Genomic DNA, 27201 nt, shown 5'->3' on the forward strand with positions numbered 1-27201 from the left:
TCTCTGGCCTTCTCTTTGTTTAAAGAAGCTCCATCTATCCCCATCATATTTTTCCAGAGTCTGTCTCTGGAAATCAGGTAACAGGGGAGTTAGTCTGGCCAAGTGTGGAGGGCAGGGCTCCCCGGGCCGCCCATCCCACCCACCTGCCCTCCCATCCTCTGCTGAAACCCCAGAACTGGCAGAGGAGAGATTACGAACCACTGAGCTGGCACTTGCAGCTGTGGCATTCGATGATTCTACTGTAAATTACGGGAGCAAAAGCCTAACCATGTGAGAGTGGCAGCCTGATGGAGTAGAAAGACGCTGGTTTTGGATCACAGAGGAAAGCGGTATTTTCATCTTAGTTCAGCGGTGATGACCTTCCCCATGGTTTGCTGTGGGTTCATTCTAGGTCCCACCATTCATGTGGATGTGAGCTTGGCCCAGAGTACTTCCCTCTGGAGCTGGGAGAACCCAGTGTCTTTCTTCCCATTCTCAAGGGGGTCTAGAGCCCTCCCATCTCCTTTCTCCCTACTTTATCCTGCTTTCCTCTATTTCATATGTTGTGTGTGTGTCAGTCACTCAGTTGAGTCCCACTCTTTGTGACCCATGGACTGTAGCCCTCTGTCCATGGGATTTTCCAGGCAAGAATACTGGAGTGGTTTGCCATGCCATTGAACTCAGGTCTCCTGCATTGCAGGCAGACTGTTTACCCTCTGAGCCACCAGGGAGCCTGATACATTGTGGGTCCCTATAAAATACCCTATGAAGAGAGGCTTAGGTGGCTAATAAAAGTTTGGAATCCACCAGACTCAATAATCTGGTACCTTGCTTCCAGCCTCGACATTCTCTGCTTCTAAAAATTGCCATTACAATCTATTTGCGGGAACAAACAATGACCCAGGAAGTTTGAAGCTGCAGGTTACGGGTGAGCCGTGTATTTGTGTGTCTGTGTATGTGTGTATGCTTGCAATCCTTTCATTTTTTTTTTTTTTTTTTGATGCCTCAGCCTCTCAGTCACAAACCACATGCAAACATATCACCTGGAAAGTCTGGCTGCTCTCTAGTTATGTCTGTGCACAGAAGGCCCCCAGGCAACATGAGGCACGTGTGCGTCTGTGCCCAGGCCGGCTCTCTGCTTTGCCCTCTGCAGGTGCAGAGGACGCTGCTGCCCCATAGCTTACAAACAAGCAAAACCCATCGACAGAAACACAGCTCTGCCAAGCAGGTACTCACACCCTGAGCTTTCTTCTCCTGCTGGCCTGCCTCCATCCCCCAGGCCTTCTCCGGTTCTTACCTATCTCTCCAAGATGGAGAAAGGAAGATAGAAAATGCAGTCTGGTAACTATTTCAAGATGGTGATGTGATACTAGGAAATCTGCACAGAAATGGCTGCAGACTTAAAAAGTTTCCCCGGGGCTTATTGGGTGAACCTTCCAGACCTGGGCCCATCCCAGCACCACAGCTGCAGAAACAGCCGGAGGGAAAATAAAGATTTGAGGCTGGTGTTCCCTGGGTGGCAGGTAAGCCTCAGCACCCCGCACAGACAGGCCTTCTGGTCCAGCCTAAGACTCCAGCAGAAGGGAGCAAATGGCAGGGAAGCCAGACAGTGAATAAATCAAAAGTAACTTCTGTTTCCCTGGATCATGTGGCTTTTATTTGGGGGAAGGGCAGAGCACACATGCTTTTCTGATTATACCGTCACTATGCCACCTAAAAATGAGCAGAAACACAGACTGCAAAGCTGAAAGAGGCCTGGAGATCATCTAGTTTACCTGCCACATTGGAAGGATGAGAAAACTGAGACCCTGTGTAAGGAAGCTCCTTGCTGGGGATCATCCCGCTAGTCTGGCCATTTTACTCACCTGCCAAGGCTCAAGTCCCCTGTTATGGCCCCCATTTGGTCACAGAGCACGGTGGCAAGATAGGTCAGGCTGTGCACGGCACACGTGGGGACGCACACCCGTGTGCAGGAGGAGTGTCAGGGTGGCCACGTGTGGTTAGTCAGGTTGTGCCCTGCACAAGGGCGTCCACCCCGAAGCGAATGAGACCCGAAACCTGGCTCCCACTCTGCCCTCCCAGCTGTGTGCCCTGGTGCAGGGCTGTGTCTGTCTGGAGAAAATGTGTCTTTTCCTCATTCTCACACAAGCGCTCCAGGGGCTGGCAGGGCTTCCGGGGAGGAGAACGTGTTTACAGGAAAAGGACTGGAGCAAAGCCCTGAGATGAGTTTATGAGGCAGAGACGGCGAAGGCAGACCCTCTGTGGGAGGAGGCTGTGCGAAGGGACGTATCAGATTCTGCAGTCTCTGAAGCTCTCCGCTGGTCCAAGCCCAGCGCCCTGGCACACCTGGGTCCTCCCATCTCTAGGAGGATCAGGCCAGGAGAATCCCTCCCTGACACCCTCTGAGACTAGCAGGCTACAGACCATGCACGTCTGACTCCATGGCCCAGTTCCAACCACGCTGGCTCCTGATGGGACCTCAGTATCACACTTCATGCTGCTCCGTGGGGCACCCTCTCGGGTCACCCTCCTTCCCCACCAGCCCTCTTCCCTGCTCCCCGCACTTCCCAAGGAGAGATGAAGGGAGAACCAGCACTGCGGCTCTGCCTGCCTCGTGGGGTCAGCTGGCTGCAAACACTCCTCTCTTCCATCCCCCCCAACTTCTGCTGCTTCAGGAAAGGGCTGAAGACACAGATTCTAAATATAGGCACATCCCCTCTCCTCCGGCCCAGCTAATATTAGCACGTTTGTGGAATCCACTGATAGCATTATTCCCTTTTTTTTTTGGCTGCGCTGGTGGGAATTCTGCTGCTTACAGTAAGGCAGGCTGAGCCAGCAAAAGACTGGGGACCACACTGAGCCAAATACAGCGAGGGCTGCAGTAACTGGGGGCCGCGCCAGATGATTTATGGAGATCTGTTCCAACACAAGATTTATGAGTCTCTGAACAGAGAGGCTTGGGAAGCAGGGGTGGGGGGCGGTTCTGGTTAATTGAATTTGTCAGCTTCCAGATGGAGGGGGCACTAACAATTGTTGATCATTTACCCTGAGCCAGGGACACCACTAAGGACTGCAACCACGGCATCTCCTCGACTCTTTACAACAGCCCTATGAGAGGGTAGAACGGCCGTTGTCCCGATCTTACAGATAAGGGCATTGAGGCTCAAAGAAGAGGCAGTAACTGGCCCAGTGAATAACAGCTGGTCAACATAAAGACGAGATGTGAACCCGGGTCTTGGGAACTGCAAAGCCTGGGCTTTTGATCACACTGTCAGGGCTACTGGCTTCAACACTGCCAGAATTTGAAAATAGTATGGTTGGCTCCCTTTGTGTGGTCTGTAATTGGGGTCAGATAAGTAGACCACTGACTTTGGAGTCAAGGGACTTGAACTCTAGGACTGCTTCCATTAGGCCAACCTGGAGTAACTGGTCAAACCTCTCTGAACCTCAGCTTCCGGTCTGGAAAAGTGGGGTGCCAGGAAAGGGACACCAAAGGCTAAGTCCTGGCCTTTGGAGTCTGTGTTGCATTTCATGGCAGGGAAGAGGGTCTTCTTTACTTTGATGGCCCATTTTCATTCTAATCCCAAAGAAAGGCAATGCCAAAGAATGCTCAAACTACCGCACAATTGCACTCATCTCACACATTAGCAAAGTAATGCTCAAAATTCTCCAAGCCAGGCTTTGGCAATACTAAATTTAGTGAACTGTGAACTTCCAGATGGTTTTAGAAAAGGCAGAGGAACCAGAGATCAAATTGCCAACATCCGCTGGATCATCAAAAAAGCAAGAGAGTTCCAGAAAAACATCTATTTCTGCCTTATTGACTATGCCAAAGCCTTTGACTCTGTGGATCATAATAAACTGTGGAAAATTCTGAAAGCTATAGGAATAACAGACCACCTGACCTGCCTCTTGAGAAATCTGTATGCAGGTCAGGAAGCAACAGTTAGAACTGGACATAGAACAACAGACTGGTTCCAAATGGGAAAGGGAGTATGTCAAGGCTGTATATTGTCACCTGCTTATTTAACTTATATGCAGAGTACATCATGAGAAACGCTGGGCTGGAGGAAGCACAAGCTGGAATCAAGATTGCCGGGAGAAATATCATAATGTCAGATATGCAGATGACAGCACCCTTATGGCAGAAAGTGAAGAAGAACTGAAGAGCCTTTTGATGAAAGTGAAAGAGGAGAGTGAAAAAGTTGGCTTAAAGCTCAACATTCAGAAAATTAAGATCATGGCATCTCGTCCCATCACTTCATGGCAAATAGATGGGGAAACAGTAGAAACAGTGGCTGACTTTATTTTGGGGGGCTCCAAAATCACTGCAGATGGTGACTACAGCCATGAAATTAAAAGATACTTATTCCTTAAAAGGAAAGTTATGACCAACCTAGACAGCATATTAAAAAGCAGAGACATTACTTTGTCAACAAAGGTCCATCTAGTCAAGACTATGGTTTTTCCAGTAGTCATGTATGGATGTGAGAGTTGGAATATAAAGAAAGCTGAGAGCCGAAGAATTGATGCTTTTGAACTGTGGTGTTGGAGAAGACTCTTGAGAGTCCCTTGGACTGCAAGGAGATCCAACCAGTACATCCTAAAGGAGATCAGTCCTGGGTGTTCATTGGAAGGACTGATGTTGAAGCTGAAACTCCAATACTTTGGCCACCTGATGCGAACAGCTGACTCAATGGAAAAGACCCTGATGCTGGGAAAGATTGAGGGCAGGAGGAGAAGGGGACGACAGAGGATGAGATGGTTGGATGGCATCACCGATTCAATGGACATGAGTTTGGGTAAACTCTGGGAGTTGTGATGGACAGGGAGGCCTGGTGAGCTGTGGTTCATGGGGTTGCATAGAGTCGGACATGACTGAGCGACCGAACTGAACTGAACTGAACTATCACCATTCCTGCTGAGAAATGCAGTCTGAAAAGAGCAAGTGGCGGGGGGGGGGGGGGCAGGGGGATGAGGTGGGGGCCAAGGGAAAACTGAATATGTTATTGACCAGGAGGCCCCCAAAAACACCTTCCTACAAGACTTCAGCTCACTGTCTAGCGATGCCTCTCAACAAAGTAAAAGAGACCAATAAAAGCAAACTCTGTCTCAGCCAGTGTTAACAGAAATGAGGTCCTCTTGGCATCTCAGACACACTCAGAGAAGAGAAACAGAAAAGGCAGATTGGAGAGAGTGCATGAGTGACCGTAACATGTGGGTGGGGGAACAGTAGGTATTGATTTCGTTCAATTACTTCTTTTCTCACCTTGTTACAGCGAGGGTTTAAAGCAGGGAGATTTAGGAGCTGGTGTTGCCTGAGAGGATGGAAATGCCATTCACTAAGAAAGGAGTCTGTGAAGATGGCTGAGGCTAGAAACAAAGTTTCTAGTATAAGCGCCTGTCTCCACTGGTAAAATGAGAATGGTGGGACAAACTGACTCATAACCGCTGGATAATTCTCTGGCACCTGCAGAAATGCACCCTTTAGGGTGCTTGGTCTCACTGTCAGCATTTTGATGGAAGGCTCAGGACCAAAACCAGGACCTGCTTGAAAGCTCCCCAGAACCTCATGGAAGGATTCTCTTCCCAAACTCCGATTCTGGAGGAGCTTTTCCACCTAGCGGAGTCAGAGGAAGTTCCCAAATCCTTGCCACTTCATCTTTGTTGTATTTTACTGAAGTTAAACCAATACTGAAATTTAATTTCCAGAGACGTTTCCTGGACCCGCTTCTCCGAGGAAGGAAGGAAGCCCATTAGTGAGTCACTCGAGTAGCCCATGGCAGTCTCTCAGGGATCCCCAGAACCAGCTGCTGGCTGTGTGTGCGCGTGTGTGCTCACAAGTGACAGGCAGGCGCGGTGACACTGTCACCATCGGGAAATCACAAACAACAGGATTGTTTCCGAGGTGAGACAGGGGCTCCACATCCTCACGGAAACAAACAGAGCCTGAAGGGAAACTGCACAGGCTTGCCAACATTCATGGACCCAGACAGGTGCACGGGGTCCAGGAACACAGATGCATCCAGCAAGCACCTATGGGGGCCCAGACACACATGCCCCCAGGGCAGACACGTGCACACGCATCTCCACCCGCAGAGTTCCCAGACACACAGGCACTCAACTGCGGCTCAGCCCTGCAAGGGTCCGGAGACCTTGTTACTGGGACAAGGGAGGATGGTCCCTCCAGGCTGAAGACTCCCTTCTAGGCATCAGCTCCAGAGGCAACCCCCCACCCCTCCAAAGTCTCAGCAGGTTCGTTTTCAAAGTTTTTCCTCCTCACCTCTGGCCAGAAGATCTTGGAGTGAGTGCTCCAGGCAGAAGATGAAGGACAGATTTGAAGATGCATAACATCTTGTGAGCGGGACAGGGGCTACGATCAGATGGTGTTAAGAGACAGCAGCGGGCAGGAAGACAGAGAATGAACCTCCTCAGCCCAAGTCTGTTTCTGTTCTTAGATCCCCTGAGCCCAGCAAGGTGGGGGCACTTCATAGATGTGTGGGTAGTGCTTCATAGATGATTAGCGTATAACTTCAGGGCTATTTCAGGCTGTCCTCGCATGGTCAATATACCTCACCTCCCCACTTCCCAGAGACTCAAGCCCAAGTTCATTACAGTCCAGCCCACAGGATGCTTCCTAACCAGGCAGAACTGTCCTCCACAGCATGTCTACCCTTCACTCACTGCTCCTGTTCCAACAAACTTCTCTCCATTTCTCCAGGTCCATCAGGTCTCAGAGCCTTTGTGCAAACTTCCCCTCCTCCAAGAATACCCTCCACTTCCTTCTCTGTCTGGTGAACGCTCATCCTTCAAGACTGCACATCAAATCTCCCCTGCTCTGCCACGGCTTTCACCGTCCTTCCCCACCTCTCCCTCTTCCTCTGCACAGATTCACTGCATTCCCCACAGGGACCCTGAAGACATTCCTTCAGCCTCTTGCAGCTGACCCCCAGCAGTGAGCAATTCTGGGTGGAGGAGGGGGAGCCCTATCTCCCTCGTCCCAGAGTCCGGCACTCAGTAAGTGACGCTGCTGGGTTCTCAGGGGGGTGGGTACCATTGCTGCCAGGCTTGATTATGGGCTTTTTTGAGGCCCGTAGCTAGCCTCTGCCTCATCTGGGGGTGGGGGACAGAAGAAGCAGGGAATGCCAAGTATGGATTCCAGACTGGAGATAGAAGTGAGTCTAGGGCACAGACTGTACTCAGCCAGCTTCTCGGGCTCCTGCAACCACACGTGCCTTCCCCCGGGTCACAGTCGAGGCTGTAATTCCCATCGCGCCACACCCTTGCCCCTTGGCAGGTGGCTCCTGCAGCCTCCTGTCCCACTTAACTTTCCCAAAGCTCTCTTCTCCAGAGGCCCCTGGGTAGGAAACATCATTAAGGGCACAATTCTCTCAGGTTAAACTTCCTAACTCTTCAATGCACAAGAGATACTGCTCTGCCGTTTGCCTGGAGAAACTGGGGCAGCCACACCAGGTCCGTGGAAGCAAGAGCTGCGAGCTCTTTCTCCTCCCTTAAGGAAGCAATTGGTCCCTTAAGGACCAATACCTGTTTAGTCCACTCAGCAAAATAAATATATAAAATGAGATGATTTAAAAATCCCTTTTCTTTATCGATTTAGTTGTATTTCCTAAAGGTCACAGTCAGTTCTTTTTTCAATTGGACAGAAACCTGTATTGAGAGGAGGAAGTAAATTCACCTGCAGAAACACTGGAGTGTCTTTAGATGCTGAGCACAGTTTTATATTAGGCTCTGCACGCAGAGCCAAGAGGGAGATGTGTGCCCAGCCCTCCAGGAGCCTCCAGGAGGAGCAGAGCTTCCTGTTCACATTCAGATTCAAAAGGCAATTCTTCAGCACCTTTGATGTGCCTGGGGATGTCACCACAGGCTGTTACATCCTTCTCAAGGCAATCCCAAAAGAGAGGTACTGTGATTATTTTTATTTCACAGAGGAGGAAGTAGAGGTTCATAGAGTTAGATAATTTGTCCAGGGTCAAGCAGCCAGAGAGTGCACTGGAATCTGAACCTAGGCCTGTGAGCACTCAACAATGTTGCTCTTACTTTCATAACAGACTGGCACATCTTTGGTCTAGCCTGAAGTGGAGATTTCTGAGGATGTTTAGAAGCCCTTTATTTCATTTCACTGTCACAACAACCATAGGAAGGAGGCATCAATGTCCCTATTTTACCAATAAGCGTGATGTGATTTAGTATTATCCACCCCAGCTTGGAGATAAGAGTCAGGATCAGAATTGAATAATTTTGAGTCTGACCTCCTAGTGAGCTGGGACAGTTCTTCTAGGGCCATGGAAGGGAAGAGAAAGTCTAGGACGTGGGGGATGCTGGATGAAAGACTCTAGGAGACCTGCATTCTTTCCATTCAGGGACAGTTCTCCAAGGTCTAGACCCTTCTGCTCCTATCAGATGCAGTTTCAGCTCTGCTTCTCTGGCACTCGTGGCCTGCTGTGTAGAAAAGGTCCAGAGTCATTAAGACCTTTCCCATTCCAGGATAAAGTGCAACTTCTTCAAAAAGCACACAAGCATTTTGGATTTGGGATTTGCCTCCTGGGGTCTCTCCAAGTCATTTTTCAGTGCTGTTCCTTTGAGCCCTGGTGAATGACTCTGAAAGGGGAGACACTGCTCTCAGTGACCTCCTGGTTCTCCCTGGGCCTGCACCAGGCCAGCTCCTACACATCCTGCCAGCTTCCTGTGGACCATATCTCCTCTGACACTCTACACCCCTGGTGTCTTCACCCTCTACATTCCTGTGACCTTCTTTTATGCTTCTGCAATTATCATGATCTTGCATGGTAGTAACTGCTTGCTTAGAGTCTGATCTTTCCCACCAGACTGGGTATTCCCCTGGAATCGAAATTCATTCCCATCTGTGTGTCCTGACAATTCAGCACAGGGCCTGGCATTGAAAAGGAGCTCAGTATGGAATTGCTGAATGAATTAATGAAGTGACTGAAGGCATGACTGAATGACCAACATTCGAAGTGTCTTATCTTTAGAGAAGCTGAGGGATTGAACAGCATCAGTATCTGTCCTACAACATAGTAAAGTCTCAAACTCTTGTTTCTTGTCCCAAGCAATTTCAATCAGGAGTAGTCTTTCCTCACTTTCAAATCTTAAAAAGCAACAGAAATAAACACTCAACTCTTTTGTTACCATGGATGCCAAGGTATTAATAATATATGTGTGGACATTTTGATTTTCTAGGAGGACAAAGGTGGGTTCCAGGGGAGATAATGGTATAAGCATAGGTCTTGTTCAGCGTGTGGCCAAGAGACCAATCTGCTGTTTCAGAGGAGAAGCTTTTGCTTCAGTGGTGTATTCATCCAGCCATTTGTGCAGAAATGTTTCAGACAGTAAAGAAAAAGAAAAAGGCAGGAGCCATGTCTATCTGTCCACCCATTTCCCACTGACTGCCTTGGCTGACATAATGACAGGAGACCCACTCTCCTACTCATAGGGAAATTTTCAGGCTTTCAACTAACATCAAGTTTCTGGGGTCACAGACTTATCCAACACGATAAGGCATAACTGTGAGCTGTCGTAAGTTTTGTCCTCATCATGACTTTTTAAACTTCTTTAAAAAAAAAGATGCAAGATTAACACAAATCCTGCATCAACTCTTGGAAAACACAGAATGATGAGCCTTTCTCAACTCATTTTATGAGGTCAGCATGACTCTGACACCAAAATCAGTCAAAGATATCACAAGGAAAAAGAGAAACAAAACCAAACTATGATTATAGACATAAGATTCCTCAATAAAGTACCAGTGAACTGAACTCAACAAATATGAAAACGATTATACACTATAATCAAGTGGGGTTTTCCTAAGAATGCAAAGTTGGCTTAACATATAAAACCAATCAGTGTAATACACCACATTCAGAGAATAAAGGAGAAAAATCTCACAATCCTGTCAATAGACACAGAAAAGCATTTGGCAAAATCCAGCAGCCTTTCATGACAAAAGTACAAGACAATGAATACAAGGAATCTTCAACTTGACAAAGACTATCTTTGAAGATCTTGCAGAGTATCATACCTACCGGTGAAAGGTTGAAAACATTTCCCCTCAGATTAGAAACAAGACAAGGTATACACTCTCACCACTTCTATTCAACATTGTACTGGAGGTTCTAGTCAGGAAAATTAGTCAAGAAAAAGGGGAAAAAAAAGCATCCAGTTTAGGGAAGGGAAAAAATAAAACTCTCTCTACTTATAGATGACAAAATATTATATATAGAAAATCCTAATAAATGCACAATAACTGTTAGAACTAGTAAACAAGTTCTTTTTGCAGGATATAAGATCAATGTACAAAAATCATTTGTTTTCTATATACTAGCTATGGGCAGTCAAAAAGCGAAATCAAGAAAATAATTCTATTTGAAACAACATCAAAAAGAATAAAATAGTTAGGAATACATTTTTTAAAGTTAAAGACTTCTTATTAAGTGCAAGAATTCTTTATATGTCATATGCATAATAATATTGAATATTATAAAATATCACAGAAAAGGAGAGATATACCACGTTTATGAATTGGAAGACTTGATATCATTTAGATGGCGTGTGTGTGCTAAGTCGCTTTAGTCATGTCTCTTTGCAACCCTAGGAATTGTAACCCACCAGGCTCCTCTGTCCATGGGATTCTCCAGGCAAGAATACTGGAGTGGGTTACTATGCCCTCCTCGAGGGTATCTTCCCAACCTAGGGACTGAACCCAGGTCTTTGAACCTGGCTCCTCCGCATTGCAGGCAGATTCCTTACTGCCTGAGCTATCAATATCATTTAGATGGCAGTATTCCCAAACTGATTTACAGATTCAATGCATTCCCTATTGAAAACCCAGGTAACTTAAAAAAAAAAATTGACAAGTGGATTCTAAAATTCATATACAAATGCAAGAGACACAGAATATCCAAAGTAGTTTTTAAAAAGAACACAGTTGAAGGACATACACTTTCTAAAATGTCAAAACTTACTCTGAAGTTACAGTAATCAAAGCATCAAAGGTTGATATTGGCATCAGAATAGATACAGAGATTAATCAAACAGAAACGAGAGTCCATAAATCAAGCACAATGAGATATCACTTCAAATCCAGGAGGATGGCTAAAAAAAGAGAGAGAATGAAAAGGGTTGGAAAGGATGTGAAAAAATCGGGAACTTCATACATTGCTGGTGGGATTGTAAAATGGTGTAGTTACTTTTGAAAATGGACTGGCAGTTCCTGAATGCACTTCTCATAGAGTATGACCTAGCAATGTGATTTACAGCATGTAACCCAAAGAGCTAAAAATATATGGTTACACAAAAATTTGTACACAAATGTTCATAGCAGCATTACTTATAATAGCAAAAAAGTAGAAATAACCCAAATATCCATCAACTAACAAATAAACAAAATGAGGTGTGTGTGTGTGTGTGTGTGTGTGTGTGGTGTATTATTAGCCATAGAAAAGTATATAGTACTGGAACATGGATGAATCTTGAAAATGGCATGCTAAGTACAATCAACCAGGCACAAAGACAACATATTATATGGTTCTACTTATATAAGTGTCTATAATAGGCAATGGCTAGAGAGAGAAAGTAGATTAACTGTTGCCAGGGGTTAGGTATGGGGGGAGCAGAGAATGGGGAGTGATTGTTAATGAGGATGAGGTTCCTTTTGGGGGTAATAAAACGTTTTAAAATGAGAGAGTGGTGATGGTTACACAACCCTGTAAATATTCTATAAAAACTGAATTGTACAACTTAAAAGGGTGAATTTTATGGCATGTGAATCCTATCTTAATAATGCTGTTATTAAAAAAGAATATATGCAAAAAAGAGACAGCAGGGATGCGGAAAAATGGAAAACAGCTGACTTGCTACAAGTGGGGAAATGGAAGGTAATTTTATTTCTTTCCTGTTATTGTTGTTTTAATGATGTTTGGGCAATAAAATATGAAAAGGAGAGAGCGTGAACAAGCAAGTTCAGTATAGAGAGGACTAGACTTGGAGTCTAGGGCTCTGAAGGTGGTATCCCTACTCTGCTAGTTACTGGCTGTGTGCTCTTGAGTAAGTGGCTTCACCTCTCTGGGCCTCAATTTCCTCTTCTCAAGAGTGGAATAGGATCAGCCTCCTAGAGTTGCTGTAGGATTACATGAGACCGTACATGCCCAGGGTGGATATGTAATGGATACCCAGTGTTCATCAACTTTCATTTCTTCAAACAGGGATGACACAATCTCTTACTTCCTGGAGATTAAGACGAATTAAGACCAGACCTTGTTCTTAAATATCTCGGAGTTTAGTCATGTCGATAGGCATAAATAACTAAAACAAGTTCTTTGGGATGGGTCATAGTAAAGATTTCCACAAACAGCTTGTTGGAGAGTTATCTGCATAGTCCAGATAAGTTGGCAACTTGTACTGGGAGCTGTTGGTGAGACGGCCAGACCAAGAGGTGGAAACTCACGAGGAAAGACGCCATCCATAACCACAAATCATGTGTGTGTCTCAAAACCTGCTCTCGTGTGTTATCACATGCCATCCTCAGGCAGTGCCCACAAGGGAAGTATTATTACCTATTTTATAAACAAGAAGACTCAAGTCTTAGAGAGGGCAAAAGAGTGTTCTGTTTCCATAGCTCCAGCTCCTGGCACAGGGACCCTTTCCTCTTGCCATAGCCACCTTTTCTTCTGAGCAATCTTGGTGACATCCCACTCAGAAGGAATATTGGGGTGGTGGTGAAGAATGAGAAGATGAAGGAGTCCTCTGCAAGTCAGGGCTGGTAGGAGGTGGTGAAGATGTACCCTGCTCCCTTGGGGTGCAGTGAGAAAGGGTACCAGATGGAGACCAAAGATCCCTTCAACCCTGGATTATCCAGTGCAAACTGGAAGCATAGCCGGAGGAAACTCTCCTGCTCTAGAGGTCATGGGTGTCCAGTGAAACTTCTCCACTGATCTTGCTAAGTAAGGAAGTAGGGGTGAGGAAGGAAAACATGATATAATTATAAAGCGCCTACTGTGTACAGGGCACTACAAAAGGTGCTTCCCTGACACCTGAGGTGTTACAGTGGCTACATTCCACAATGACGTGGAGGCAACCCTGAGGCCCAGAGAGGTCAAGTGCCCAGTCCAAGATCACACAGAAAACCTGTATCATAGAGGAGTGAGGACTCAGATCAGTCTCTCCACTCACTCTGAGGATCGTAAGGTCCTCTCTGCTCAAAGAAGTCACAGTCTCTAGGACAGAGTGCAGAATCAAGCAACAGACCATAACAGCACAGTAGCCTTACAGCATCGGGAGGTGGTAGGGGGCCCGCATCTTCCGTTCACACAGTCGTTAAAAAACACCAGCCCACATATTAAGGGTGAGGGGGTGGGGACACAGGCTTTATTTTTGTACCTCCGAGGGCTTAGCTTCATACCTGGCACAGAACAGGAGCCTCGGCAGATGCTCTTTAACCACAGCCTTTTGGTTCTGATGGAACCAGCTCTCAGTTAAAAGCAAAAAAATCTTCCTTTACCAAATGCACCTTCCGTGAAGGCGGACGACAGATCAGAGCATAAGCGTTCGGCGCAGAGACCCAGGTGGGTCCTCAGTGATGCTGCCGGGCTTTTGGCAGGTGGCCAGCTGGACCAACTGAAGTCTCATTTATCAAGAGTCACAACAAGGCATTTGTTGGCTTCAGTGTCAGCCCCATCCCATCGACCCTGACAGTGAGTTTATGATCCCAAAGGCTCCCCACCATTGGAGCATCTACAGAATTCAATGACAAGGACAGCTGGTGGGCCCAGGGGCCAGGCTGCCCACCGCACTCTACCGTTACCCCATTCAGGGAAAGCAGAAGGGTCACCACCCACCCAGTGGTGCAGGGTGGCCCCCCTCACTCTGCAGTGGCCAACAGGATTAACAGCTGAGGTCTGTAGAATTCTCAGCCAGTCGAGACTCAAATAGGAGAACCTGGAGTCATCCAGAGATCACCTCGACAAATATCTCAAAGGGGGAGAAAGAAAGGACACAGACTTTGGGAGTTAACAGACCTAAGATAAAGCACTCCCCCAGTCTCTTGCAAGATGTCTCATCTTCAAAAATACCTTAACCTCTCCAAGCATCTGTTTCTTTGTGGGCTAAGCATGGATATCATTTATTGTTGTTCTGGATACTAGAGAAGCAAATCGGATGGACAGGTCTGGCAAGTGACCTGGGTGAAGGAGGGATGTCTGAAGTGGATGATGGTCAAAATAAAAAAGGATGAGATGACAAGGGAGTATGTAGTAAAACATAATTTAAACAAACTTAAAAAGAGAAGGAGAAGAAAAGGAAAAGAATCATGGGGAAAACTGCATTTAATAAAAGAAAAACAAAGTGAAAGTGTTTGTCACTTAGTCGTGTCTGACTGTTTGTGACCCCATGGACTGTAGCCCACCAGGCTCCTCTGTCCATGGAATTCTCCAGGCAAGAGTACTGCAGTGAGTTGCCATTTCCTTCTCCAGGGGATCTTCCCGGCCCAGAGATCAAACCCAGGTCTCCTGCATTGGCAGGCAGATTCTCTACTGTCTGAGCTACCAGGGAAGGCAGAGCTCAAATAAATGGAATGGGGTCAAAGGGAATAACATGGAAACATATTTAAAAAATCACATTTTCCACTAGTCATGTCAGGGAACTTGTCTAAGGTTTGCCTACTGTCCAATCTTGAAAGAGCAATCATGACACTGGAGGCTCGTTACTACACCATCACTGAATGTCTCCTACAGATGGAGGGGCCAAAGGGAGCCGCGGGTTCCTTCTCACAAGCCAATCCCAATTGGTTGGTAACATTTATCCAGAGTACAGTATCTGCAAAAGTTCTGAGGCCACATCTGAACCGTTTTAATGAGTGATGTGTGCAGTGGCATGTAAGGAAAGAGGGCAGCCCAGCCTGCCCGCCATGTGCAAAGGATGCTTAGATGTGCTGCTCAGAGGCACTCTCAGGACGAGGCACTCGGTCCCCCAGCTCTGGGCACTGTTGGTTCTGCCTGCTGACAGCTCTCGGTGGAGTCCCTCTCCAAGAACGGTCCTCTGCCCAAGGTGCCCTTGGGCACCTCTGCCTCACCCAGGTGCCCTGCCCAGTTGCTGCTGCTGCTGAGGGCAGTAAGGCCAACTCCTCTTGACACAGTGCAGGGAACTGAAGGACTGTCCCAGCACCAGAGCTCCCTGGGGGATCGGCCAATGCCTCTGCTGTGACATGAAAGTAAAAGTGAAAGTTGCTCAACCGTGTCCGACTCTTTGTGACCCTGTGGACTGTGCAGTCCATGGAATTCTCCAGGCCAGAATACTGGAGTGGGTAGCTGTTCCCTTCTCCAGGGGATCTGCCCAACCCAGGGATCGAGCCCAGGTCTCCCCCATTGCAGGCGGATCCTTTACCATCTGAGCCACCAGGGAAGCCATCCAATTCCTCCTTTGATCCAGTCTCACTTCCCTTACTCCCGGACAGGTGTTGATCCCGAGGGCAAGCCCAGTAAACTTTCTGCACACAAATCTCTGTCCCAGAGTCTGGTTCCAGAAGCCAAGTCAATACATTATACATGTGCCACTCCTGGACAAGCTCTGCCTCTGTCTGCCTAGCTGATAGCTTGTCCTCTGTGCTTCCTTACTCCTCAACAAAGACTCAGTGTTAGCCACTGAGGACACATAATCCATCAGCTTTCCCTTTTCCCTTTGTTTGCAAGGAAACTCAAAGATAAGTTCTCCATTCTTCCCTCTCTTCCCTGTGTTAGAGGTTCTGCTTTAGGCTTGGAGGCTCTCTAAACTAAAAATGATGAGTTGGCTATATTTCTCTCGTTTTTCAGCCTCTCTTCCTCCTGGGCTCTAGCCCTAGAAGAGATAGCATTTCCCTTGACTCACTTTTTGGAATAGTTAAAGATTGAAGGTGTTACCAGGAAGAGGGACAATATATGCTAATAAATCTTATTGGTATGACACTTTCAACTTATATGTAGTGTTACTCTTTAGACATAGAAACACTTTAAAGTTATTATATCTCTTTTGAACAAAAGGTACAGAGAGGTTAAATGATTTTCCAAAGAATTGCAGAGCTTATATTAGAATCTGGGTTTCTTAATTCCCAAACATATAAATTCCAGACACAGGCAGAAACTACTTCACTGGCCTCTGCTGCTCGCTTAGGGTTGGTGTATAATTTCTAGAAAACACTGGAAACAGCTCAAGGGACTTCCTCTGATCCACTCTTTCTACTTTGGCAAAACCCAGGGAACTGATCAGATCCTGGACCAAGCAATGAATAGTACCATGTAAAAGAAAAATCCAAAAATCCAAGGCTAGAATCCCCACCACAGCCCTGACAAAGGTCACCTTGTTCCTTGTATCATCCCCTTGATGGGGAGCTCACTACCTGTCAGGGCTGCTCATTCTGTTGTCCCCTCATCTGTACGCCTGGAACAATATTATTAATAAAAAGGGAAACAGTACATTTAAATAAGATAACAAATACAAAGTACACAGTATAGTACCCAGCACACAGTAGTACTCAGTGAAAGATTTTTTTTTTCTTCTATTTCTCTTGGACACAGAACAAGAAGAAAATTAGCTCATAAAAAGAGCATCCTCAATGCCAGTCACGTTACTTGGGAGCTACCCGGTTCTCACACAGCCCTGAGAGAGAGCTGGGGAAGTCTGGAGCGTGGGCTCTGTAGTCAGACCACCTAGGTTTGAGTATGGGCTTCGGCATTTAGCTGTGTAACCTTGGAAAAGTCACTCCATCACTCTGTGCTTCAATTTCCTCATCTGTAAGATGAGGAGAGGATAGGGTTCCCTACCTCAGGGGGTCAGGTAAATGCTTACAGCTCTGCCAGGCACATGATAATGTAGTTGTCATTTTTTTCCCCAACATTCCCACCTTACATATAAGGAAACTGAGGCCAGAAGATTGAGCCATTTCCCCAAGGTCAAACAGCTAATCAGGAACAGAGCCTGGATATAAATTGTGGTCTGCCTGCATCTCAAATGCATGCACTTTTATTGAATGTTTCTTCAGCCATTTCTTTTGCCTTTTTCTTTTCCCCCCCAAGACAAGGGGAAAGGAAAGAACAAACGTTCATAAGGAATTCTGCCAGAAAAGTTGGCACATCCTGCTCATTTGAGAAAGCAGCCTGTTCGGAAAGGCACAGCTGAGTGAGTCTGGGAATCATATCCACAGGCAGGCAGTAAAGCCTGCTATCTGCCAGGGCCTGGGATGAAAAAGCCCAGCTCCTGCTCCCAGGTCTGCAATGGCAGCAAAATCAGGGCTTCTGCTCTGGTGGCCGTGGGCAGGGTTAGATGAATCATCAAGTCTCACGTGGCCAAGTGGGCTGGTGACATTCAGGTGGCTCTGTGACCCTAGGATGAATGAGGAAGTTCAGACACGCACTTCTCAAAGAGAGCAAAACCGTTTTGGTTCTGTGAAGCCTATGGTTCACAGGCTGGGGGCTGGCACGATGTGTCCGTGTTGGGATGCAGCTGGTATGGGGCATTCTGGCTCTGCACAAAGGGGACGCTTGCAAGCGGGAGTGACATTCAAAATATTTAATGATGGATATGGCACAGACAGCAACCAGTCCGAACAGACACAATGGCCAATGAGAGCAAATGTTGGCCGTAAACAAATGGCGCGGTCATGGAGTGCATCCAGCTGAACACCGGTCTTGGCAACAAGGAAGTCCAACGAGCCAACAGAGAGAGGAGGATGAGCAAGGCAGGCTTCCAGAAGCGAACAGGGAATCATCTGCCTGTCTCCAGAGGAAGTCTCAGAGAGGATTCTACTAAAGCCCCAGGGCTCTGCAGAGCATGGTTAAAAATCATTGCCGTGGGGAAAAGACCAAGTTCCCTCAAGACCTAGCTGCAAGAGCCGGTACTGCCACTGCTTTCGGGGTGCACAGGGCCAGGCTTCAGAGCTGCGAAGCCCTCAGCCACCCAAAGACATGTCCGCGAAGGCTTTAACTGATGTGTCACCATGCCATCACGCTGCTTACTTTTCTCTTGGCCAGGGAGTGTTCACGTGTGGTCTCCCAAAGCAGCGGTTCTGTCGTAGCATTTAGATGAGGCACCCGTGGACCTCCCTGGAGTCCCAGGACACAGAACACTCCTGGATTCACACCAAGCGGGCCCTAGGCAAGTGGGACTAGTCAGAATCCTAGTCCCACCCAGGCAGCCTCCAGGGCTGCTGCAATTGCCTTTCTTTCCCAGCCTAAATCCTTCTCCCCACTCCTTCACATTCACTAAAAGCACATGCTCCTGCTCCCCTCTGAACAGAGTCACAAAGGGCCGATTATCCTGTGGCAATGAAGGCGGAGTACCATTTCTTCGCCTTGCATAAGATGAACTCCCCATGATGAAATAAATCATCGGTTCATGAGGTCTTGTGGGAAGGTCTCAGAAGGGAAGGCCCTCCCCGGAGATCAAGGGACCGAGGCCTTTCCCCTCGCCTGACCTCACCCCCTGCCATGAGTCTGCAGCAGCCTCCTTGCTGAGCCTAAGAGACGGCCCCAGAAAATGCTGTTGAAACACTTCACCACTGTTCTCAGAAGCTTGTACCTTTTGATGTTGACTTCGCCCCTACTTGTGTCTTATAAATCAGATGGTCTACTCTCCAGGAAGGAAACCCTTTTCTTGTCTGTTTTATTAGTGGCTCTTCACACTGTCTTTCGCATGTGACTGTGGCCCCCTCCCCAGCCTTGCCCCTTCTGGATGGAGAGTTCACATGGATTTGGATGAACAGGCGCTGGATTTGAGTGACAGCTTCATGGGAAGTCACTGGAGGAGCCCGGGGCATCGGCTATGGCTGTGAGGGATGCTGGGACATCCGGGGGAGACCAGAGCATCTGGACGAGACAGGACATCACAGGTGGCAGTGGGCCAGGGTCCCGTTCCCAGCTCTGCCACTGAGCAACTGTATGACCTAGAAAGGCTACCCAAAGCTCTTCAAGCCTCTACTTTCCTTATTATGAATATTATAATAATAGTGTCTATCTCACAGGGTTGTTTTAACAATTAAACAAAATAATATACATACAGAGCACTTGGCACTTCACCTGGCACATAGCCAACAACCCGCACAAGGAGGTATTCTGACTATTGTTAATCATTCAAACATTTATTGATCAGTTGCTCTAAATCCTGAACTTTGCTAGACTCTGGGGCTCCAGTTACTATTCTCAAGAAACTCACAGTCCAGTGGGAGAGGACCACAGAAGAACCATCAATTAGGGTGCAAAGCAGTGAATGTTTTATCAAAAAAATTACTTTTAAAAGAACTATCACTAATAGGTGAAAACCATTTTCTGCTAGCCACTGTATGCTATATGCTTTACAGAAATGGAGACTTTCTGTTTTCTAATCCAAACACCTGGGTTCAAGTCCTAGCATTATCACTGAGTACTTATGCATTACAAGTATGTTAATGTCTTTGAAACTTAGTTATCCCATCTGGAAAATGGGTATAAAATTAGAAAAACATATCTAATATGTTATCACAGAGCTTTGCACATAGCAGATTCTTAATAAAACGGATGTCCCTTAAAGCAACGCCTGAGGGTATTTGGAGAACTGACAGTGGATGGCTGTGGCCACAGCCCGGAAGGCTGGCTGCGTCAGCCTCAAGGTCACGGCAGCACATGCACCCGGGAGGTGTAGCAGGACTTTAATGTCCAGTGGTTTGTCTGGTTTGAAACCAGTTTTGAGCCAATGACCAGGGCCTTAGGGACCAGAGGTAGGCCACTGCAAAAAAGCTGCTGGTGAGAACTCAGTGTGTGTGTGGGGGTGTGGTTATAGTTGCTCAGTCACGTCCGATTCTATCACCCCATGGACTGCAGCCCATCAGGTTCCTCTGCCCATGGGATTTTTCAGGCAAGAATACTAGAGTGGGTAGTCATTCCCTATTCCAGGGGATCTTCCCCACCCAGGGACTGAACCCAGGTCTACCCACACCGCAGGCAGATTCTGTACCATCTGAGCCACCAGGGAAGCCCAAGGCCCTATAAGAACTTGATAGACTAATTCAGACAGGGCAGACCCTCCAAGACCAACCAAGGCACAGAAAAACTGAACAGGTAGTGCAGTAAGAGAACTCTAATGAGGGCCTGATATATCAACTGAGGCAGGAATACCCCACCCAGGACCAGTCTGCTGCCTGGAGCCAGTGGCTTCTATTAGGACCACAAACACTGCACACTCAGCCCCAGGCCAGGGAACCCCAGGCTGGGTCCTGTGAGGTGAACAAAGACAACTGAGGCAGAACTCCACACCCTATGGGGGGCACGGCCTCTGAGAAGGACCAGGGCAAATCAGAACACACCAGTCCCAGAACAGAGCCTGTGCACAGAGGAAAACAGGATTGCACAAACCCAGACCTGTTGACACCAATGAACATTTCTGCAGCACAGTCTGATAAGCCTGTTGCTAAGCCTACCGAGCTTCCTGTCAACGGAGCACCTTGCTCTCAGTTCAGGAAAGATAATCGCTCTGGGAACCAGCTTCCTTCGGAGACCTGGCGGAGTGCTTTCAGTTCAGAGAGAAACCTGCCTTTCAGCACCGCTTCTCATCCTCCCGTGGCAGACAAGGCGAAACCCAATCCATGCAGGAAAGGGTCTGTACGCACTCACAGTCCTGCTGGGTGGCGGTGGCTATAAGTGACCCTGGGGGGAAGGAAGGGGCCCCGGATCTCTGGCCTCAGCACCTTCTAAACAAAGACTCTAAAGTTGCCTGCTGGGACAGGGCGAGACACGGGACGCTCAGATTCCAGGCGTACCCGCGGCTATCATCTGTCAGTCCTGACACCAGCCCTGTCTGTGCTGAGGTCCAAGCGGAGAGATCAGAAAGCACCGTGTAGGGGCAGGGGCCAGGGAGGGCAAGAGAGGGGAGGGGGCGCTTTGGAGAGACCAGTATGAATAGTAGGAGTTCTCATCTGACCCCTAAGAACAGAGCAAGGGAGAGCTGTGTGATCCAAGCCAGGATGAAAGAACGGCTGGCCTCCCCTTGTAATCAAAGAGTTTAATGATGCTTATTAAAAGCCCATTTCTGAGTCCTGTTGAAAAATTACACCCGTGTTTTCTTTTTTTCATATGAGAATTGCTTCCTAGGGATTAAACACATACACACGTGCACACACACACACACATGCGCACATGTCCTTATGAACCTCACTCCCCACACAGGCACGCACGCATTTGCCACAAATCCTGCACCTCCCAGACATCACACACACGCTAGTAGGTCTTCATCAAAGACGGCCACAACTCACAGTGCACACACACACTGTAAAACGGAAAAGGCAGGCCCGGTCTCTGAGGTGCTTCACGCACTCTTTGAAATTCCAGACTGTGAGGGGGTCCAAGAGCTTCCAGCTCCAGAAGCTGCCATGCCCGCAAACAAACAGCACAGCCTCTAATCCCTATCAAGTCTCCACGTTTTGCCCGAGGCCAGGCAACTCTGCAAAAGCAGAAGCTCCCAGGATCATTAAGCTTTGGTGGGAGGCAACAGCACTCAGTACGGTCCCGCAGAAGAGGGGGTGCTGTGCCCCTCTGGCCCATGGAGGGCTCTCTCTGATACGCTGGATCACAGTCTCCTGAAGGAGGCGACCCTGGCACTGCAGCATATCTTCCTCTGATTATCAGCAGACCCAGAGTCCAAGGCTGACTCACTCTCAGAGAAGACACTGCTTTCTGGAATATCCAGTTAGATGCAGCAAAGTACTCCTTGCATTGAAGTATCTCTCCTCCAGCATAGGTTCCCTCTGGTTGCTGATCTCCCCAACATTTTAGTCCCTGCTGAGGGGCAGGGTATACAAAAAATACCCGTTCAAACGTGAAAACCATTGGTGGGGCAGTTTACTGTTAACTGAAAACAAATGCTTGGGAGCTAATATATCTAGATTCAAGGGCAGCTCTAAGCCTCACTCACTGTATGGCCTCAGCCAACCCTCTGAGCTGTAGTTTTCTCCTTGGCAAAATGGCAATAACAACTTCTTTCCATCTTATGGTGTTTCGGGGAAGATCACAAAATGCCCTAGAGATTGTAAGCTCCAAAGCAGATGTTAGAAATTCTCATGATCAGACAGTAATGAGGAAATGGAGGAGCTCATAAATTGGGCTGTGAGTGCCTCCCGGGCAAAGCTTGTGTTGTATTTATCTTGTTATCCTCAGTGCCTGGCACAGAGGCCAGCACCACACATTCTGGGGAAAAACAGTTTGAAAAAAAAAAAAAAGAATATATCCCTAAGTTAAGTGGCTTGTTCAAGGTCACAGAGCAGCTCGCTGTGCGACAGGAACCCCGACCTCCTGACGCCCCTGGTGCAAGGCTCTCTGTTCTCCATGAACCAAACTCTTGCGTGTGTTGAAGAAGGGGCAATGATGTCCCATTAGGCACACAGCAGGGGCCAGGTTTTAACCCACCCTACTGAGGCAGGAGACTGCTGGGCTCCAGGCTGCACAGCTTCTCTCCTGTGGATAAAAACTCCTTAATAGCAGAGACGCCATAAAAGGAAGATGATGGAGGAGGCCTGGCCCTGCCCAGATAAGAGATAAAAGACCACATACTCCTCATTCTCGAGGTCAAGGAGACCTTCCCAACTACACATGTGCATAAAGGCTCCTGGGAGGTCAAAAGAGATGGGGTATCACCTCAGAGTAAGTGATGTCAAATGATCATAAGCCTCTTTGCTAGAATCCATCTTGGTTAAGAGATGGGCACGCACACAGGGGAGGATCCTGAGATATACCAAATGCAGACTCAGAACCAGGCAAAGCAAAATGATGGGCCAAAGGAAACCAGGAAGACATGCCCCGTAAAAGTGATTCAAACCACCACCAGGGCGCAACTCAGCAAATCTCTCTCTCTGAGCCTGCCTGTGTATCTGTCCACATGTACCGTCCTCCTGTTCCTTCTAATAAAGACTTTACTTGCCTCACTACTTTCCATCTCCATGTGGAAATTCATTTCTACCCAGCTGATGGGCCATAGCCTTGTCACTGGCCACGGTCCCTGCTGGTCTACTGGCTAGGATTCAGTGCTCTCAGGCCGTGGCCCAACCTCAATCTCTGATCAGGAACTGAAACCCTGCTTCAAGCCACTGCAGGCCAAGGCCACTCAAGATCACTATCATTCCCAGTATGGGCCAGGAGATCCTTAAGAAGCCTTCATACAGCTACTTATTAAACATTCCAACTCAACAGTGGGAACAAACAGAAACCACAAGTGCAAATAATACCCAAATGGCTCAGACCAACTCATCTTATTTCCTAACTTGAATTGCACAAATCAGAAAAATTGCAAGATTGGAGAGACAGGCCTGCAGAGATTGAATCATGGAGACTAGACATAGATCTTATTTCAGGCTCACTTTCAGCATTATCACTTACCTACTGACCAGGTGTCCAAGAGATCACTAGCCCTCTCTGATTCTCAGTTTTTCCATCTGCAAAACAAGAAGATGATCACAATCAATCCCTTGAGACCACTGGACTAAAAGGCATCACAGGTTTTTATACACAATATTGGTTACAAACCACTTATGATCCCATGTAACTGGGGAAGTTGCTGATGATTAGGAGCTGGAAGAGAATTATTTCAAAACTGAATTGTGATAGTCAAAAAATGAAGTGTGATAATAGTTACAGGCTAAGAAGTGCATCAACATCTCCCAACTTGCAGTACAGAAAACTCAGCTTTCTAATATTTTTAGCATTTATTTTTATTTTTCATAGATGTCAAAATGGAAGCAAGCATGAATACCAGGAGAAACAGAACAAAGAAAAATACTACTATATAATACACTCCCAACATTTGGGGGTATTTTTCCAGATTTTTTCCCTCTCTGCAGAGAGTTTCGGTTCAGTTCAGTCACTCAGACATGTCCGACTCCTTACGACCCCATGGACTGCAGCATGCCAGGCTTCCCTGTCCACTCCCAGAGCTTACTCAAACTCATGTCCATCGAGTTGGTGATGCCACCCAACTATCTCATCCTCTGTCGTCCCCTTCTCCTCCTGCCCTCAATCTTTCCCAGCATCAGGGTCTTTGCCAATGAGTCAGTTCTTCGCATCAGGTGGCCAAAGTATTGGAGTTTCAGCTTCAGCATCAGTCCTTCTAATGAATATTCAGGACTGATCTCCTTTAGGATGGACTGGTTGGATCTCCTTGCAGTCCAAGGGACTCTCAAGAGTCTTTTCCAACACCACAGTTCAAAAGCATCAGTTCTTCGGTGCTTGGCTTTCTTTATGGTTTCCAACTCTCACATCCATACATGATGACGGGAAAAACGATACATTTGACTATATGAACTTTTGTCAGTATAGAGTTTACCATTACAGAGTTTACCATTTTGCAAAGCAGGGGCTATGAAGATGTACTACGCTGGGAAGGACCACTCAGATCATGACTAGCCCTTCCCCACCACCACGACTGCTGCCTGCACAATGAACTCATTTGCATTCCCATGCCTTTTGTCAGTCTCCCCAAGACCTTTCAGGCCTGTGGTCATATCTGCCAGGCATTGCACACACCTGAGCCCAGTGGAGTTAGGAGCATGTGACTTTAGGAGCTGGTCTTTCCCCAATCAGGGTTCAATTACCTCATCTGGAGAGTCAGGGAGCCAGTCTGGCCACTCTCAGAGATCACTTTCATTGTTATTTTGCTTTATTTTTTTTGGCCATGCTGCAGTGCGTTTGGGTCTTAGTTCCCAGACCAGGCACTGATCCTGAGCCCCCTGCATTGAAAGCACTGGATCAGTGATCCCTCAGAGATCACTTTCGACCTAGAAAGGTGAGGCTAAGGAAAAGGGGAAGAAACTCATATATTTGAGTCCCTACTGTGTGACAGCTAGTGAGCCAGTGATATCTATGGATATTATCTTATGCTCCTCATAACCACCCTGGGAGATATTACAGGGGATAGAATGGTAACACAGGGAGGTTTGGCCATCTGTTCAAGGCCTGCTGCAGTCACGTTGGAACCACTTTCTCGATTTTTACCACATCAGTGTCTCACCTCTACTACCACATACTGATTTTTCCAAATCAATTGACATATTTTACTTAACTCTATGTTTAATGGATTTTTAAAAGATCTTCTCATGCTAAGTAAGTAAGTGTTAGTTGCTCAGTCATGCCCGACTCTTTGTCCATGCAGACCCCATGCAGACCATGTAGTCCATGAGATTTTCCAGGCAAGGATACTGGAGTGGGCTGCCATTTCCTTCTTCAGGGGATCTTCCCAACCCAGGGATCGAACCCGGGTCTCCTGCACTGCAGGCAGATTCTTTACTGACTGAGCTACAAGGGAAGCCCATCTCACACTACTATATATAAAATAGATAACTAATACAGACCTACTGAATGGCACAGGGAACTTTACTCAATACTCTCTAAAGACCTACATAGGAAAAGAATATAAGAAAGAGTGGCTATGTGTATATGTGTAACAGATCCACTTTGCTACACACCTGAATCTAACACAATATGGTAAATCAATTATACTCCAATAAAATTTTTTAAATGTTTCTGAGTTCTTTGCTTCTTCCTCTTTTCTCTATAGCCCAATGGAAGACCACCTTTCAATTAGGATGGATTCTATAATTGCAAAAAAAAAGTTGTTAACGATTTAAGGGAATTTTTAATCACAATCATGCTTTGTACAAACACCTTTGCAGTCATAGGTTTGATGCCCTGTTTATATACTTTTTTCTGTGTGTGTGTTTGAATGTGTTAGTCGCTTAGTCGTGTCTGACTTCTTGTGACCCCGTGGACTGTAGCCCTCCAAGTTCCTCTGCCCATGGAATTCTCCAGGCAAGAATACTGGAGTGGGTTGCCATTCCCTTCTCCAGGGGATCTTCCTGACGCAGGGATCGATCCGGGTCTTCCACAATGCCGGCAGATTTCTAACTGTCTGAGCCACCAGGGAAGCCCATACTTTTTTCTAATTGTCATTAAAATAATTGATGTTTGAAATTTTAAATGCATATCCATGTCTACCCTCCTCCCAGCAGGACTCCTGCTTCACCTTGGGAAGGCTGGTTTCAATTCCCTCACTTTGCTGTGGCCAGACCTTGGAATCTAAGACCATCCTATTTCAAAGCTGAAACAGGAAAAACACCTGATGCTTATTATGTGTCAGGAAAGCTGTCAGAGGTCACACAGCTGGTAACTGACGGACCCCAGGACTGGGGCCCTCATGGCCTACTCCTGACCCTGGGTCCTGTGGGTGTATTCAGTTTCCCTTCTGGCCTTCCTCAGACCCCACGTGTTACAATTCCATGTCATAAGGCCACCAATTAAGTTCTGTTTGCAAACCAAGGCAGGGTCATCCTGTTCTGTTAGGTCACCAGTTTTTCCACAAAGTAACCAGACCTATCGAGGCATATTTAAGTTCCCAAAAGGACCCTCTGGTAGGAAGCTGCATAATTTCTAAAACCAAGTTTAAAACATGTGACGTGAAAGCAATTCCTTATTCAAAGATCCACGATAGTAACCAAGGAAATACAGCTGATGACAAAGGATCCAGGAATGCCATTGCTGCTGCAAATGAGGATAAAATCCAACTGAGTCGGGGGAGGTGGGAGACAGCGGCACAGTGACTCTATCGGACACCGATCGAAGCTGTTGTCGAGTCTTTAAGCTGCCATTCCCTGTCATCTGGTTTTAAATTAATTGACATGAATTTTTTATGACCAGGGAGCAAACGGACATAAAGGTTTGCAGAACCGGATCAGTTTTTTTTTCTTTCTGTGGAGTTCCCTATTTCTCTTGAATACGAGCTACAAAGCTGTGTAGAAACCAGAAAACAAACATAGGCCTGATTATTCACTCTCAGTCCAATGACACCTCTTCTGTGAAGCCTGCTTCCACCAACCCCTGTCAGAATTAGTTACTCCCTTCCATGGGTTTCCTTCTAGCAACACTTTAACTACAACACACTGCAATTATTTTCTTCTCTTCCTTTAAAGTATCAGTTTCTCTATTTACCGAAATACAGTAAAAACTCATCTATCACTAGCAATATGATTTTAGATTTCCTTCTAAACCACTTTGTATATGTACCCACATGCACAGCTATTCACATAGATACACACCCAGATAGTTTACACAATGGATCACTCTACACACACTAATTTTAATTTACTTTTTAAACAATTACATAGATGTGTAATTAATTTCCAACATATGGACGTCTTGGATGTTCGCAATT

General features: G+C 46.9%; 1 protein-coding gene across 9 annotated transcripts in view; it reads right to left on the bottom strand.

Moving 5' to 3' along the window:
• TENM4 (teneurin transmembrane protein 4) overlaps positions 1–27201 on the bottom strand; it is an 826321-nt gene that overhangs the window by 635494 nt on the left and 163626 nt on the right. For 8 of the 9 annotated variants that reach the window (XM_043875712.1, XM_043875709.1, XM_043875688.1 and 5 more), the window contains exon 2: positions 23379–23434. The exons of the other annotated variant lie outside the window; for it this stretch is intronic. The gene's annotated coding sequence lies outside the window, so the exon portion shown is untranslated. The remainder of the gene's footprint in view (positions 1–23378; positions 23435–27201) is intronic. 9 annotated transcript variants of the gene reach the window in all.

This window comes from Cervus elaphus, chromosome 2, assembly GCF_910594005.1.
Source record: "Cervus elaphus chromosome 2, mCerEla1.1, whole genome shotgun sequence".
NCBI lineage: Eukaryota > Metazoa > Chordata > Mammalia > Artiodactyla > Cervidae > Cervus > Cervus elaphus.